We start from the raw sequence: 13684 nt of genomic DNA on the forward strand, positions 1-13684 counted from the left end.
GCATCAACCCTACAAATTTTGAGGCTACAGATATGGCAGTTGTTTTGTGAGTACTGTTGTGAGACTGAGATCAGACAGGACCAGGAGGTGGAGATGAGCTGGCTATGGGTAAATTGAAAAAGGTGCCAATCGATCACAGATGATAGGGCAGGCCTAATGAGACGGAGATTGCATTGAGACAGATTAGGGAATTGTTTGTTCCAAGGACAATTAGCAGTGAAGCAGGTTGGGATGGGCAAGTGGAGGAGGCTGGGGATGAGGAAGTGGCTGGAGTGAATGAACCCTGTTAGAACTTCTGGCAACAAGATCAAAAGGAATGAACCTAAAGCAAAGTGAAACAAAAACAGAATTACCTGGAAAAACTCAGCAGGTCTGGCAGCATCGGCAGAGAAGAAAAGAGTTGACGTTTCGAGTCCTCACGACCCTTCAACAGAACTGAGTAAAATTAGGAGAGGGGTGAAATATAAGCTGGTTTAAGGTTGGGGGAGAGAAGTTGGGGGGCAGGTTGTGGTTGTAGGGACAAGCAAGCAGTGATAGGAGCAGATAATCAAAAGATGTCACAGACAAAGGAACAAAGAGGTGTTAAGGGTGGTGATATTATCTAAGAGAATGTGCTAATTAAGAATGGATGGCAGGACACACAAGGTACAGCTGTAGTGGGGGTGGGGTGGAAAGACTGACAGGGCATTACAGGTATAGATTTAAAAATAATGGAAATAGGTGGGAAAAGAAAAATCTATATAAATTATTGGAAAAAACAAAAGGGAGGGGGAAGAAACGGGAAGGGGGTGGGGATGGAGGAGGGAGTTCAAGATCTAAGGTTGTTGAATTCAATATTCAGTCCGGAAGGCTGTAAAGTGCCTAGTCGGAAGATGAGGTGCTGTTCCTCCAGTTTGCGTTGGGCTTCACTGGAACAATGCAGCAAGCCAAGGACAAACATGTGGGCAAGAGAGCAGGGTTGAGTGTTAAAATGGCAAGCGACAGGGAGGTTTGGGTCTTTCTTGCAGACAGACCGCAGGTGTTCTGCAAACCGGTCGCCCAGTTTACATTTGGTCTCTCCAATGTAGAGGAGACCGCATTGGGAGCAACGAATGCAGTAGACTAAGTTAGGGGAAATGCAAGTGAAATGCTGCTTCACTTGAAAGGAGTGTTTGGGCCCTTGGACGGTGAGGAGAGAGGAAGTGAAGGGGCAGGTGTTGCATCTTCTGCGTGGGCATGGGGAGGTGCCATAGGTGGGGGTTGAGGAGTAGGGGGTGATGGAGGAGTGGACCAGGGTGTCCCGGAGGGAACGATCCCTATGGAATGCCGCCGGGGGGGTGAAGGGAAGATGTGTTTGGTGGTGGCATCATGCTGGAGTTGGCGGAAATGGCGGAGGATGATCCTTTGAATGCGGAGGCTGGTGGGGTGATAAGTGAGGACATGGGGGACCCTATCATGTTTCTGGGAGGGAGGAGAAGGCGTGAGTGAAGCAAAGCAAAGAGAGTTGGGTAAAGTCAGTTTTCTTAACCCTACCCTATCCTTCCTTAGATAATACTTCAAAACACTTATTAGGTAGTCATACAGCTTTGCCAAAGATCATGCAGTTGACATAGACAGCTGTCTTTCTCACAGCTGAACACCAGACCTATGGTTTAAATGGCTACAAATTGTGACAAATAAAGACAATATCTTGCTACTGAAATTGTACTCAGCTGCAAAGCAGGAGATTTGTATTATATCACAATGGGCTCAATTAACTCAGTTGGGTAGAATGAAGCCAACAGCATGGATTCAACCCCTATACCGGCTGTGGTAGTTCATGGAGACCTACCTCCTTGTCTTGTCCCACACTTGTGGAGTGGTTCCCTTCAAGCTATATATAACCAATTGTCCCTCTCTAATGGACACAAAGTCGGTGGTCCTTGCGGACTATGGCTAATTACCTTACATTATAATGACTCTGTTGTCATATTTTACAGGATAAAGGAAGTTCAGTACATGTTTCAAGTTAGTAATTTAATGCCATGACTGTTTCAGGACAGCACTTAAGCGAATGACAAGGAGAGATCAAATTTAATTTGGATCATCTTGATCTGAACTGAATATTATAGGGCCGGAATATAAGTGTAGCATTTTAGATAGGACTGCATAAGTGATCTTTTGTGTTATTTGTAGCAAAATTATAAATTCTTTTATAAAGAATACATTTACAAATAACAAACAAATAACAAACCTTTGGTATGATATAATTGGACTTGGCCGTGATGTTTTTATATTGAATCGTCAGTAGACATGAAAGGCTTGATTTTTCAATTGTTGTAATTTTAACCCTGATATTAACCCATGAATTTTAAATTGTGTCACGAATTCATAAGATGTTTGTGGATCAGATTGGACATTCAACCCATCTATATTCATCTATCCTAAAGTCCACCATTGCATCGAAGGTTTCCAGAACTTCTGCCTTCACTATTCTATATGGAAGTTCATTCCAAGTGTTGATTACTCTTAGGGGTAGATCTTGTGCAATATTGTAAAATGGGTATCAGCAAGTCAGCAGCCCATTTTACATCTCTCCCCATTTTTATTTCCATGGACATCACTTCCCTCAATGAAATAGTCGACCAAGATGACTATGTTTGTTCTTCTTATAAAGGGCACCAATCTCCTCACTGTGTGATGTTTTTGGTGGGGGGGAGGGGCCTAATTTGGCAACCCCAGCCAAAATTATTGGTTTCTCCAGTCAGGTGGACCTGGGATGCACCTCCCACTACCAGTATCAAAATGAGGCAGCCTCCCTCTGATCCTGCATATTTTCATAGGGCCAGGAGCAGAAACCATCGGCAAATGCATCCTAGCAGTTGCATCTGATGTTGGCCCAAGGAGTTTTAGCCTCAAGACTTTTCCATAGACATAACGATAGATTTTAAAAGAATCAAGAAGTTTAGAGCTTTGCTTGACGATCTACACGTGGGGGATAAAAGTGTTTTCACTTATCAAAACCATAATTATCTTTAACTTACTTTGATCATTTTATTTAATAAAACTTCACTTCTTTGTACATATTTTCTAGCTGTGGCAAACTTCAATCCATCATTTTCAAGTAATTGGTAGACATGATAGCACAAGGTCTATTAATGCTTTCTCTCTCATCTGGGACAGCAGCTGGAAGGTGTGTTGGTAAAAGCATCAGCGCAAGACCCCAGAGAAACTTAAACAAATAACATTTATTGAACTTCTAAATTATTTACAGAGTAACTGACCTTTTGTGCTAAGCTCAAACACACTTCTCAGTTTTACCACAAGCCTGATGACTTCTCCAGTCAAAACAGTGCAAGCTTTCAGTTATATTTTCTTTGCAGTTTGTTCCTAACACATTTAATTGTTCTTTAAAAGTAAATGTGATAGATGAGAACCAGTGTAATTTCAGAATAAAGATAAGCTTAGAATGAGAATAAGTTAATGATGCTAACACAATGTATGAATTGCAAAAAGATTACTTAAATATTCTACAAACCATGACTATACTCAGTATACATAATTTCTTTGCAGCAAAGTGTATCAATTTCATGCTGGCCTTCAAAGTTAAATTCACAAAACTACAGAATGTCGATCCAACATTAAAAATGTATTATCATTGGTGAATAGGATCATTTCAGAATCATAAAATGTTCTGCCACAGGCTGCAAAGGTTTATTCAAGGTTGCCATAATCACAAAAATATAGAGAGCTTCCAATGAAAGTAGTAGAGTACATTGAAACCTGTGACACTTTGTCACTGAGTAAATTGCTGGTGAAGACTTTAAAAGGCTTATTCAATCCTTACTCTATGCTGAGTTGGCTGTTCACATTTGGGATGGTCCTAAGTGCCACTCTGTGCCTCAGGACTTGGGGTGAGTGGTGGTAGTTGTTAAGGGTAGAAAAACAGGGTTCCTGCTCTTGGTCTCCATCCAGTGATTTTTGCTGGAAATTCTCTGTATATGGACTTAGAACATTGAACATAGATATGATGACAACTTTTATAAGTGTACTTACAAGATAATGGCAGCTATCTATACACCAAAAAATGTTTCCTAATCTGTATATGTTTCATCCCGGAGAATACCATGGTTCTGTAAATCTGAGGGAGCTCCTTCCTGCTGAAACTGGAAGAATCATCTAAATGGATCGGTGTCCTGTGAGAACCGAAGAAATTGGCCATTTTATTTTAGCTTTAGCATTGACTTTGAGGCTTAAGCTTCCTCTGTAGGACTACATTTTCCCGATTACCTACACTAATGGAGTTACATTTCTTAGGAATTTTTTGCCAAACTTTAGTTTCCTGCTGTGGTCAGCTCATTCTTAAACTTGCCAAAAATTCTCCTAATTCTTTATGGCTTTCTTTGCAAGAACTTTTGTCTTGGTGAATTTGGCACATTTTCTCAGTTTATTTTAACATCCCAAGGCTGCACAAAAATCACATACGTATTTACCTGCACATTCTCAGTTGTTTCACAACAGATTCCTGAAAATGTTCTAACATACACAGATTTAGTGGAATGGTTTCACTTCTTATAATGTAAGATAACTTATGGATTGAAGCGGAGGGAGCAAAACCTTTGGAAAATTATCTCTGCAGTTTTTTTTTCCAATTGTGTCAGTTATACATGTTTTATTCTATAAAAACAATACATTGCCCATCCATAGGTAAACACATTCCTTTTGTTCAGATTTCTCCCCTATATGTACTACAGTTCTAGCTTTGGAAACATGCTACAATATGAATGAGCTGGCCTGTGGAGGCAGGAAATATTAGTATTGTACATAAATTACAACAAGGAACCATGAGGCCTTTTGGCACAATCGATGTTGGTGAACACCCAGTGATTCTGCACTGTACCGTATCAATTGTCTCAATATCCTTCTTGAAGTATGGTGCGCCAAACTGCAGACTGTACAGCAACTGTTGTATTACTGAAGTTTTATGTAGATTCACTATTACAGCTCAACTTTAAACTATATACCTCTTCCCATAAAATCCAGTATTTCAATCTTGATGATGATTAAAAGATTTGATAGGGTAGATAGAGAACAACTATTTACTCTGGTGGAGTTCTTCTGCTCGGCAGCCCAAAACGAGGGGGCTTAAATTAGAACAAGGCCATTGAGGTCAGAAGGAACTTCTTCACACAAAGCATAGTGAAAAACCTGGAAATCTTGCCCGCAAAAAGCTATTGAGTCAAGGCCAATTGAAAATTTCAAAACTCAGGTTGATAGATTTTTGTTAGGCAAGGGTATCAAGCATTATGGAACCAAGGTAGGTGGATGGAGTTAAAAAGCAGGTTAGCCGTGATCTAATTGATTGGTGGGTCAGACACCATTTTCCAAATATTTTTTATAATGTCATCCACTTGAGGTGCTGCTTTGAATATTGTGTGAACTTGAACTCTCAAATCTGAGAGGACTTGACAGGGTGGATGCTGAGAGGATGTTTCCCTTTATGGGAGACTAGAACTAGGGGACACAGCTTAAAAATAAGAGGTCTCCCATTTAAGACAGAGATAAGGAGATTTTTTTTCCCTCAGACGTTCATGAGTCTGTGGAACTCTCTTCCGCAGAAAATGGTAGAGGCAGGGTCATTGAATATTTTAAGGCAGGGGTAGATAGATTCTTGACTAACAAGGAAATCAAAGGGTATAAGGGGCTAGGCAAGTATGTGGCATTGAGGCCACAATCAGATCAGCCATGAACCTATTAAATGGCGGAACAGGCTTGATGGGCCGAATGATCTACTCCTGCTCCTATTTCTTATGACGTTATATTTAATTCCATCTGTATATTTTGTCGGTTCCACCATTTTATTAATATCCCCTTGCAGCTTCCTTTGCTCCTCAGGAATATTTGCTCTCTCTTATTTAAGTATAATTTGAAAATTTGCACACCGCTGTCTCTAGCCAATATCCAAATCATTGATCTACTATCATGAAAGGTGATCCCATTTTCGAGGTCAAAGTATTTCCACGCCAAAGATGTCTCTGGCATGGCTCACACTTGTGGACATCATTATATTCTGGCACAACAAAAACAGAAATACCTGGAAAAACTCAGCAGGTCTGGCAGCATCGGCAGAGAAGAACAAAGTTGACATTTCGAGTCCTCATGACCCTTCAACAGAACTAAGCAGAAATAGGAAAGGGGTGAAATATAAGCTGGATTAAGGAGGTGGTGGGGGGGGGGGGGGGGGGGGAGAAGTGGGGGGTGTTGTTGGGACAAGCAAGCAGTGATAGGAGGAGATAACCAAAAGATGTCACAGACAAAAGGACAAAGAGATGTTGAAGGTGGTGATATTATCTAAAAGAGTGTGCTGATTAAGATTGGAGAGAAGGACGAGCAAGGTAGCTCTAGTGGGGGTGGGGTGAAATAAACCATGGGTGGAACACATTTAAAAATAATGGAAATAGGTGGGAAAAGAAAAATCTATATAAATTATTGGAAAAAACAAAAGGGAGGGGGAAGAAACGGAAAGGGGGTGGGGATGGAGGAGGGAGTTCAATATCTAAAGTTGTTGAACTCAATATTCAGTCCGGAAGGCTGTAAAGTGCCTAGTCAGAAGATGAGGTGCTGTTCCTCCAGTTTGCGTTGGGTTTCACTGGAACAATGCAGCAAGCCAAGGACAGACATGTGGGCAAGAGAGCAGGGTGGAGTGTTAAAATGGCAAGCGACAGGGAGATCTGGGTCATTCTTGCGGACAGACCGAAGGTGTTCTGCAAAGCGGTCACCCAGTCTGCGTTTGGTCTCTCCAATGTAGAGGAAACCGCATTGGGAGCAACGAATGCAGTAGACTAAGTTGGGGGAAATGCAAGTGCCCCTCTTCCATCCCATTTAGACCAGCATTGCACTTTAAACAATGATGGCCTGTGAAAACAATTCCCCAGATGAGCCGGCTTGTGTACAAATTTTGCTCTGGTGTTGTTGAATTTTCCCATTGCACGAACAGATCAAATCTGACATAATGGAAATTAGATCATATTGCAGAACTGCAACACTATCAATGGGATGGTAAACATATGATGGAGATTATTATGATCACCCACCAGCATACTGTGTTACTTGTGTGAAGACACTAGTTATACATCATACAGCATCTCACATAAAGAACACCAAACAAATGGTGTAATAAAAGGACCATTAGATAGCACCTTTTGTTTATTGTATATTTGATAATTATTTGCAACACTAAAACGGATGCTCAAAGTGAATGAGCCAAAGAATGCTCTGCTTCCTCCTTAAGAAGTATTGACTTCATTTTTGGACATCCTTTTCAATGTTTTCAACAGTTTTTTAACCTTGTAAAGTTGTGAAACCATGAATTAATAGCAGGATTTAATTTGCCCATTACCCTGTTGTGCCCAGGTTTAATAGAGGGAGAAATGCTATTTTCTATTTAATCTTCCTTTTCTTTTCAATTCTAAATGTGTCAGTCTTGAGGCTGGTGTCCTATAAACATTTTTTTTCTGCTGCAATTCCAAGTTATCCCATGGTCCTGATTTTATGCCACTATAAACAGAGTCATTGATGTTAACATTGTAATTACTGCCTTCAAGGAACAATAGCTCCTTTTAAACCCAAGAGACAACATTCAAACAATCAGCGCCCTTTGCCTTAGTACTCTGACTTTGCTCAATGTTGGTGTAAAGTTCAAGATATTTATAAGCATTAAACACAAGATAGGGTTGAAAAAAAAGCTACAACCTTTCCTTTGTATGTGTCTTTCACAACAATTTTTCGCCAGTTAAGTTATTTTTCGGACTATGGATCACTGTTCTTTGAAACAGTAGCCTCCAACTTGAACCCAGCCCATCCAGTTGGAGTGAAGCAGGGTCTGGTTGAAAGTCTGTTTTAGACCCTGTCGTTTTGAAGTCAATGCAGAGTAAAATCAGTTCAGGTGTAAAACTGGTGCCTGATCCGAGCACATTCTTCTCCCACCAGGTCTGTTAGATTTAGATCAGAGCAAGCGCTTGTAAACATTTTCTTGGTAGGGAGACAAAGACTTTTCATCACGGTATTGTGAAAAACCTGAGAAATCACAGAAGGGCTACTGGCCCCTTAAATACTCATTATCGAGTGAGTCAGTGATTTAATTGGATGACAACTGCATCATTGCACCTTATGTTAGAAATAAGCAAGAAAGATAATTGCTAAAGGATAAAATCAGAGCTCCTTTAAGAAGAGTGTAGAGTATCCAGTTCGATGTTTTATCCATTTCACTCATCTGTTTTAATATCACATACAATAATTATTAAACTGAATATGAGCATAAAGTTTTACATAATACAGATTCGGAACACATCTGAGGGTCAAGTGTTTCTTAACCCACTTAATCAGATGCAAAATGTTTTTTTCCCATGCTAAATGTTTCTGTAGCCAATCAGTTTATTTTACCAAGCCTTTGAGGTTGCCTTGAGATTGCAATAACTCAGCTGATGAAGGCCAGGATTCAGGTTAATGACTCATTTGTGTATTGAGCCTTAGAAAACCATATGCAGGGTTGGTTGATACAGTGCAATGTAAGACAATTATTTGCATCGAGTGGTTCAGGGATGATGAAGAACTCAGAGGAAAGATTGATTGGGATGAGGGTGGGAGGTAGTGCAAAGTTCACAAAGCAGTGATCAAGCTTTTGAAAGTCCTCTGAGGAACGCTTTATTAAAAGGCACTGCGACAACGATAATGCTTTCCTGTTATATGTCCTCCTTCAATCTAAGACATTAATTATGAAATGAGTGATGCTATTCCAGACTCACCATGCCCCACCCCAAGTCATTGCATTGAAACACCAGCTGAACCTTTTATTTCTCTCTGACCGTGAGATGTATTCTCAGCAGTGACTGCTGAAAGACAGGTAGTAACTTGAGAAATCTGTCACCTCCCCAGTGAGCTTGAGCAAGCATGCTTTGCACTTTCTATAATAGGGAGGAAAGAAATGGAAACTATTAGCCAGTCCTATGGAATGCTTGGTTAGTTTTGTCAGTTGGTATACTGCATTATACACACTAGAGGTTTGAAACCAATTTATCTATATGCGCATAGGGCAGAAAAAAAGATTTGCATCAAGCTGGTTTAATCTTAACCTTGAGATAGTTCACGAAAGGAAGTTTAAACAATGAAGCAGCCTGCATTCATCAATGAACAAAATAAATTTCAATCTGTGGGTGTACCTTCACCACATGGACCGCAGCAGTTCTAGAAGGCAGCTCAGCACCACCTTCTCAAGGGCAATTAGGGATGGGCAATAAATGCTGACCCAGCCACATCCTATGAATGAATAAAAAAAGGTCAGCATTTGTAATAGTTTTGCAGTTTTCAGTCAGAGGATTGGTCCTCAGGTAATGTGTTGGGGGCCCCACTGAATATGGGGCCCCTGGTAAAACACAGAAGAACAGGCAAGTAACCATTGAATTAATTTCATTTAAGCAGTCTTAGACTGATACGATTTGCTGTATTGTCACTTTATATATAGCTTTATAAAGACAAGTTGTTTTTGATGCTTATTTCTTTGTGTATTTTACTAAATATTCGTCTTTTAATGGATTGGAGATGGTTTGCAGGACTGTTTAAGGCATGCCCACATTGCTGACTGAGCCCAAGGCCCCTAGAATTCTTAATCTTGCTCTGCTTACTGTAAAGTGAGATCTTCCGCCCTCCAAAAAACTGACTCACTCAAAAGAAAAAAATGTTGGATTTGTTATATTATTTAAGGGTTTTAGGCATGCATTTAACCTAATCCACCAGGAACAGAGCACGTTTGGTTCAGGTGCCTGTGTTGTGCCCCACCCAAGGTCATGCTTTATTGACTTTACATTTATTGCTGCACACATGCCAAACCAACACACAACCTTGCACCATAAAATCATTTTTGCACAATCTAGCTGCTTTATTCATGGTCAATATACAGACACATATGTTCTACAATTTAGGCCAGTAAATATTTGTTTTGTTGATTTGCAACATCTGAAAACTTGTTCCCTATTTGGATGGCAAATTTGATATCACACAAGGAAACAGATCCAAACTGAAAGAGGGCTTATACACAAACAGTTGACACCCATTTAGAGCTACTCAGGATATTTTGAGATAGAAATTTAGATGCTCCTATTTTTCTGCGTGTGATCCCTGCATCCAAATGGTGAGGTCTGAGACGGCCGCAATATTGGGCCTCGGACCTCATTTCCATCAAACTAGGGTGGTGCAAGAAGCATGCTGGCAAACAGGGAACAAAGATCAGGCCACAGCTGGTGTCGCAGTGGCCTTCAGATGTATCAGGACTAGGTCGGAAGGGATCTGGGAGCAGCGACCCACATTAAGGTAAGTGTACTTCTAAAACTCACCTTGTTGGTAACAGGTGGTCTCAGGTCTTGATTTTCCTGAGTGCGACTGGCTTGCAATGGTGTCCTGAAACAGGTGTTAGGCCCTTATTTGCATATGCAAAGGTACCACTTCCTGCTTCAGTCATGGGCACTGGAGGATGATTTTCTTGTTCACACAACCAGAACGCATGTGCATTTCCTGCCTGCCATATTAGAGGCTTAGTAGGCCAGTTAATGCCTGACAATTGGGCACTGTTCAGCCAAATTTACAGCCCACAATATTTTAAGAACATGGAGAGAATAGAAGAAAGCAGATTTCTTTATGATCACAAAGGTAGCACCTAGTTTTTATGTTTGGTTTTGCTAATGCCCACACAGGCAATTAGTACCTTGTACAGGGAACTCTATTGGTATTTTTATATTTGCTCCTTCTCTATCTTTATAAGCCTAGGTGAGTAGTTTGAGAGTGATGCCAATAATTTAGACCATGAAAGAACCTCACACCTTGCTTGCCATGTTCCCCTCACTAATGTTTGCACAGCTACAGACACTCCGAAGTAAGCAGTTAGTGAGCTTTAGAAGGAAGCACTGACTTGAATGCAGTGTTATTCAGTCTAAAATTGATGGAAAAATCAAGCTACACTTAATTCAAGGCAATTATGATATTTAAATGAAGTTCTTGCATTTCTTGTACAAGGGCATAAAATTCTGGTCGAAGATTATGCAGAGTGCAAAAAATAGTGTAGATCCAGAAAAACGGACCTTTGCTTGATTTTTCAGCCACCAGGTACTTATTCCAAGCTGTTTGTTACAGGTATCGGCTGGGGAATAATGTTGACCACGAGAACTCCCCTGTTCTTCTTCAAGACCCACAACATCTACCACCCTGAAAGACAAGGACAGGAGACATGTAGGAACACCAGCATCTCCAGGCTCCCCTCTAATACACACACCACCTTGACTTGGAAACATATTGCTGTTCCTTCGTCCTTGCTGTGCCTCTCTACCTAACAACACCTTCACTACACGAACTGCAGTGGTTTAAGAAGGCAGCTTACCACCACCTTTTCTAGGACCATTATTGATGTGCAATAAATGGTGGTGCCAGTAACGCCCACATCCTGTGAATGAATATAAAAAAAGAATCTTTATGTCTGCTTGAGAGGGCAGGTGAGGCTTTGGTTTAATGTCTTGTGTGAAAGACAGCACCTCTAAGCATTGGCCAGCTGACTAAACCTCATTCCCTCTGTAGAGCACTGGAGTGTCAGCCTAGATCAGGTGCTCAAGTCTCTAGAGTGGGGCTTGAACCCATGACCTCTGACACAGAGCCATGGTTGACATAAGAAATCGGTTATTTTTGTCTGTTCCAACAACAGAGCATGCAAAGTCTTTCACCACGTTCCTATAAATTAAAAAAAAGACCTGTTCCTCATAAAATATTTAGCAGGATAAATTTCCCTTATATCAAAAAACAAATGTGGACCTAACAGCAGTTTCCTGAATTTTCCTGCTTGGCTCTGTTCAGATTGGGTGACGATCTGAGATAAACACAGCTTCAATTGTGCTGATGTATGGCAGCTCACAAAAACGTGAATTACTGAGCGTGAACATAACACATAAAGAATAGAATGACAAAGGGCCCCTTGGTCCATTAAGCTTGCTGTTTCCAACAGATGCTGTACAATTTGCACTAATATGGACTCTATCGACTGTTGAATCAGTTCAGGATCAATTGGGCCAAAAGCAGCAGTTCCCAACAGATACAAATAATTCTTTAAATGGAGTGATGCATAATCAAAAAATCATACCATGTAAGCTTAAATAGCCAGGATTTATAATATTCATAATAAGATTACCATTTGCCATGCAAACAAAATAAAGATTTGGATGATGTTGATTAAATGTGTTTCAGTTCTTAACCTTCCTCAATTCAGAAGTATTAAAATGAACTAAAAATGAAAGAAGAATTACAGACAAAATTATTCAATTCTACATTAACATTTAGGCTATCGGTCATTTTTTTCAATTTTTATTTCATGCTCACAGACTAGAGTTAAGGATAGATTAAAGTCAGGTTTGACGAACAAATAAAAGCTTCTGAATGAAAGGGCAAAGAACTTATATTTAAAAAAAGACTATGATAAAGATTTTTTTAAATAATGCTCAATACTTCTAATATCATTGCACAAGGACATAGGGCAGAATTTTCTGGTCAGCATGCGGGGGCAGGCCCGACACGCCGACGCATAAAATGACGCACAATGTCATCGCGCACCATCGCGATATTTCGTTCGGCGGGCGAGTGCCGGAGTCGGCTTGAACCCATGACAGATACTGAGGCCATTAAGAAATTAATTAAAGCACTTATGAATGCTGCCCTGAAGCTTTTATTAAATAAATTAATTAATTTTCATAAATATAAAAACACGTCCCCACTCACGTGACACAGTCACATGAGGGGACATGTTTAAATACATTTTTAACTCAATTCTTTAATTATTTTAATATTCATTCAATCCCCCTGAGGTAGCTCCGTGCCTCGGGGAGATTGCTGCGCTCTTTCGCACGCATGTGCAAAAGAAGGTAGGCCCTGACTCTGCCTCCTCCCCCCACCCGCACAGGCAGCGTATCACACTGGGCGGGGCCTTAATTAACCCGCCTGCGTAAAATACCTGCACGGAGCCGATCGCAGGCGGCACCCCTGCCCACTGCTGCCCAGCCCGCCCGGCATAGGAAAAATCCTGGCCATAAATTATATCAGATCAATTGAATAAATTTCATTGAAGGCATTCAGCATCAAGCCACATTTAGAGTGCTTCTTGGAATCCATCTACTTGCATCAAATACTCTTTGCATTTTTATTCATTTACTTATTCGCTTTCAGAAAATTAACATTTACTACTCATAAAATCATTTCCAGTTACTGGTCTGAGGTCGAGGGGGAAGATAGCAATGCTACATATTCTAATACTAGCAACTGTTTCGTCACATGGGGTGAATTTTACGGACCCCTGACAGCATATTTGAAGGTGCGGTGTTGTCCCGCCACCTTCCTGCCCATCCTTGACCTGTCTTCCATATTACGGTGGGCACGTGTGGCGTCAGACAGCCTGCCTGTCCTTAATGGTCACTTAAGGGCCTCATTCTGCCTCCGGTACAATTTTTCGTCTGGCTGTGGAAGGCAGGGGCAAGGCGAGCAGCCCGGTAGCTTTCACTACACAGGCTGCTATTGGGCAGGATGGGGTGGGAGGTGGGGGGGTGGGGGGGTACCTCTTTTGGGAGGGACCCTATACCCGTTGGGAGCACCTTCCCGAGATTGTACCCCAACATTATCCTTCCCCTCTGGCCTCTCATACATT

This window comes from Cetorhinus maximus, chromosome 2, assembly GCF_964194155.1.
Source record: "Cetorhinus maximus chromosome 2, sCetMax3.hap1.1, whole genome shotgun sequence".
NCBI lineage: Eukaryota > Metazoa > Chordata > Chondrichthyes > Lamniformes > Cetorhinidae > Cetorhinus > Cetorhinus maximus.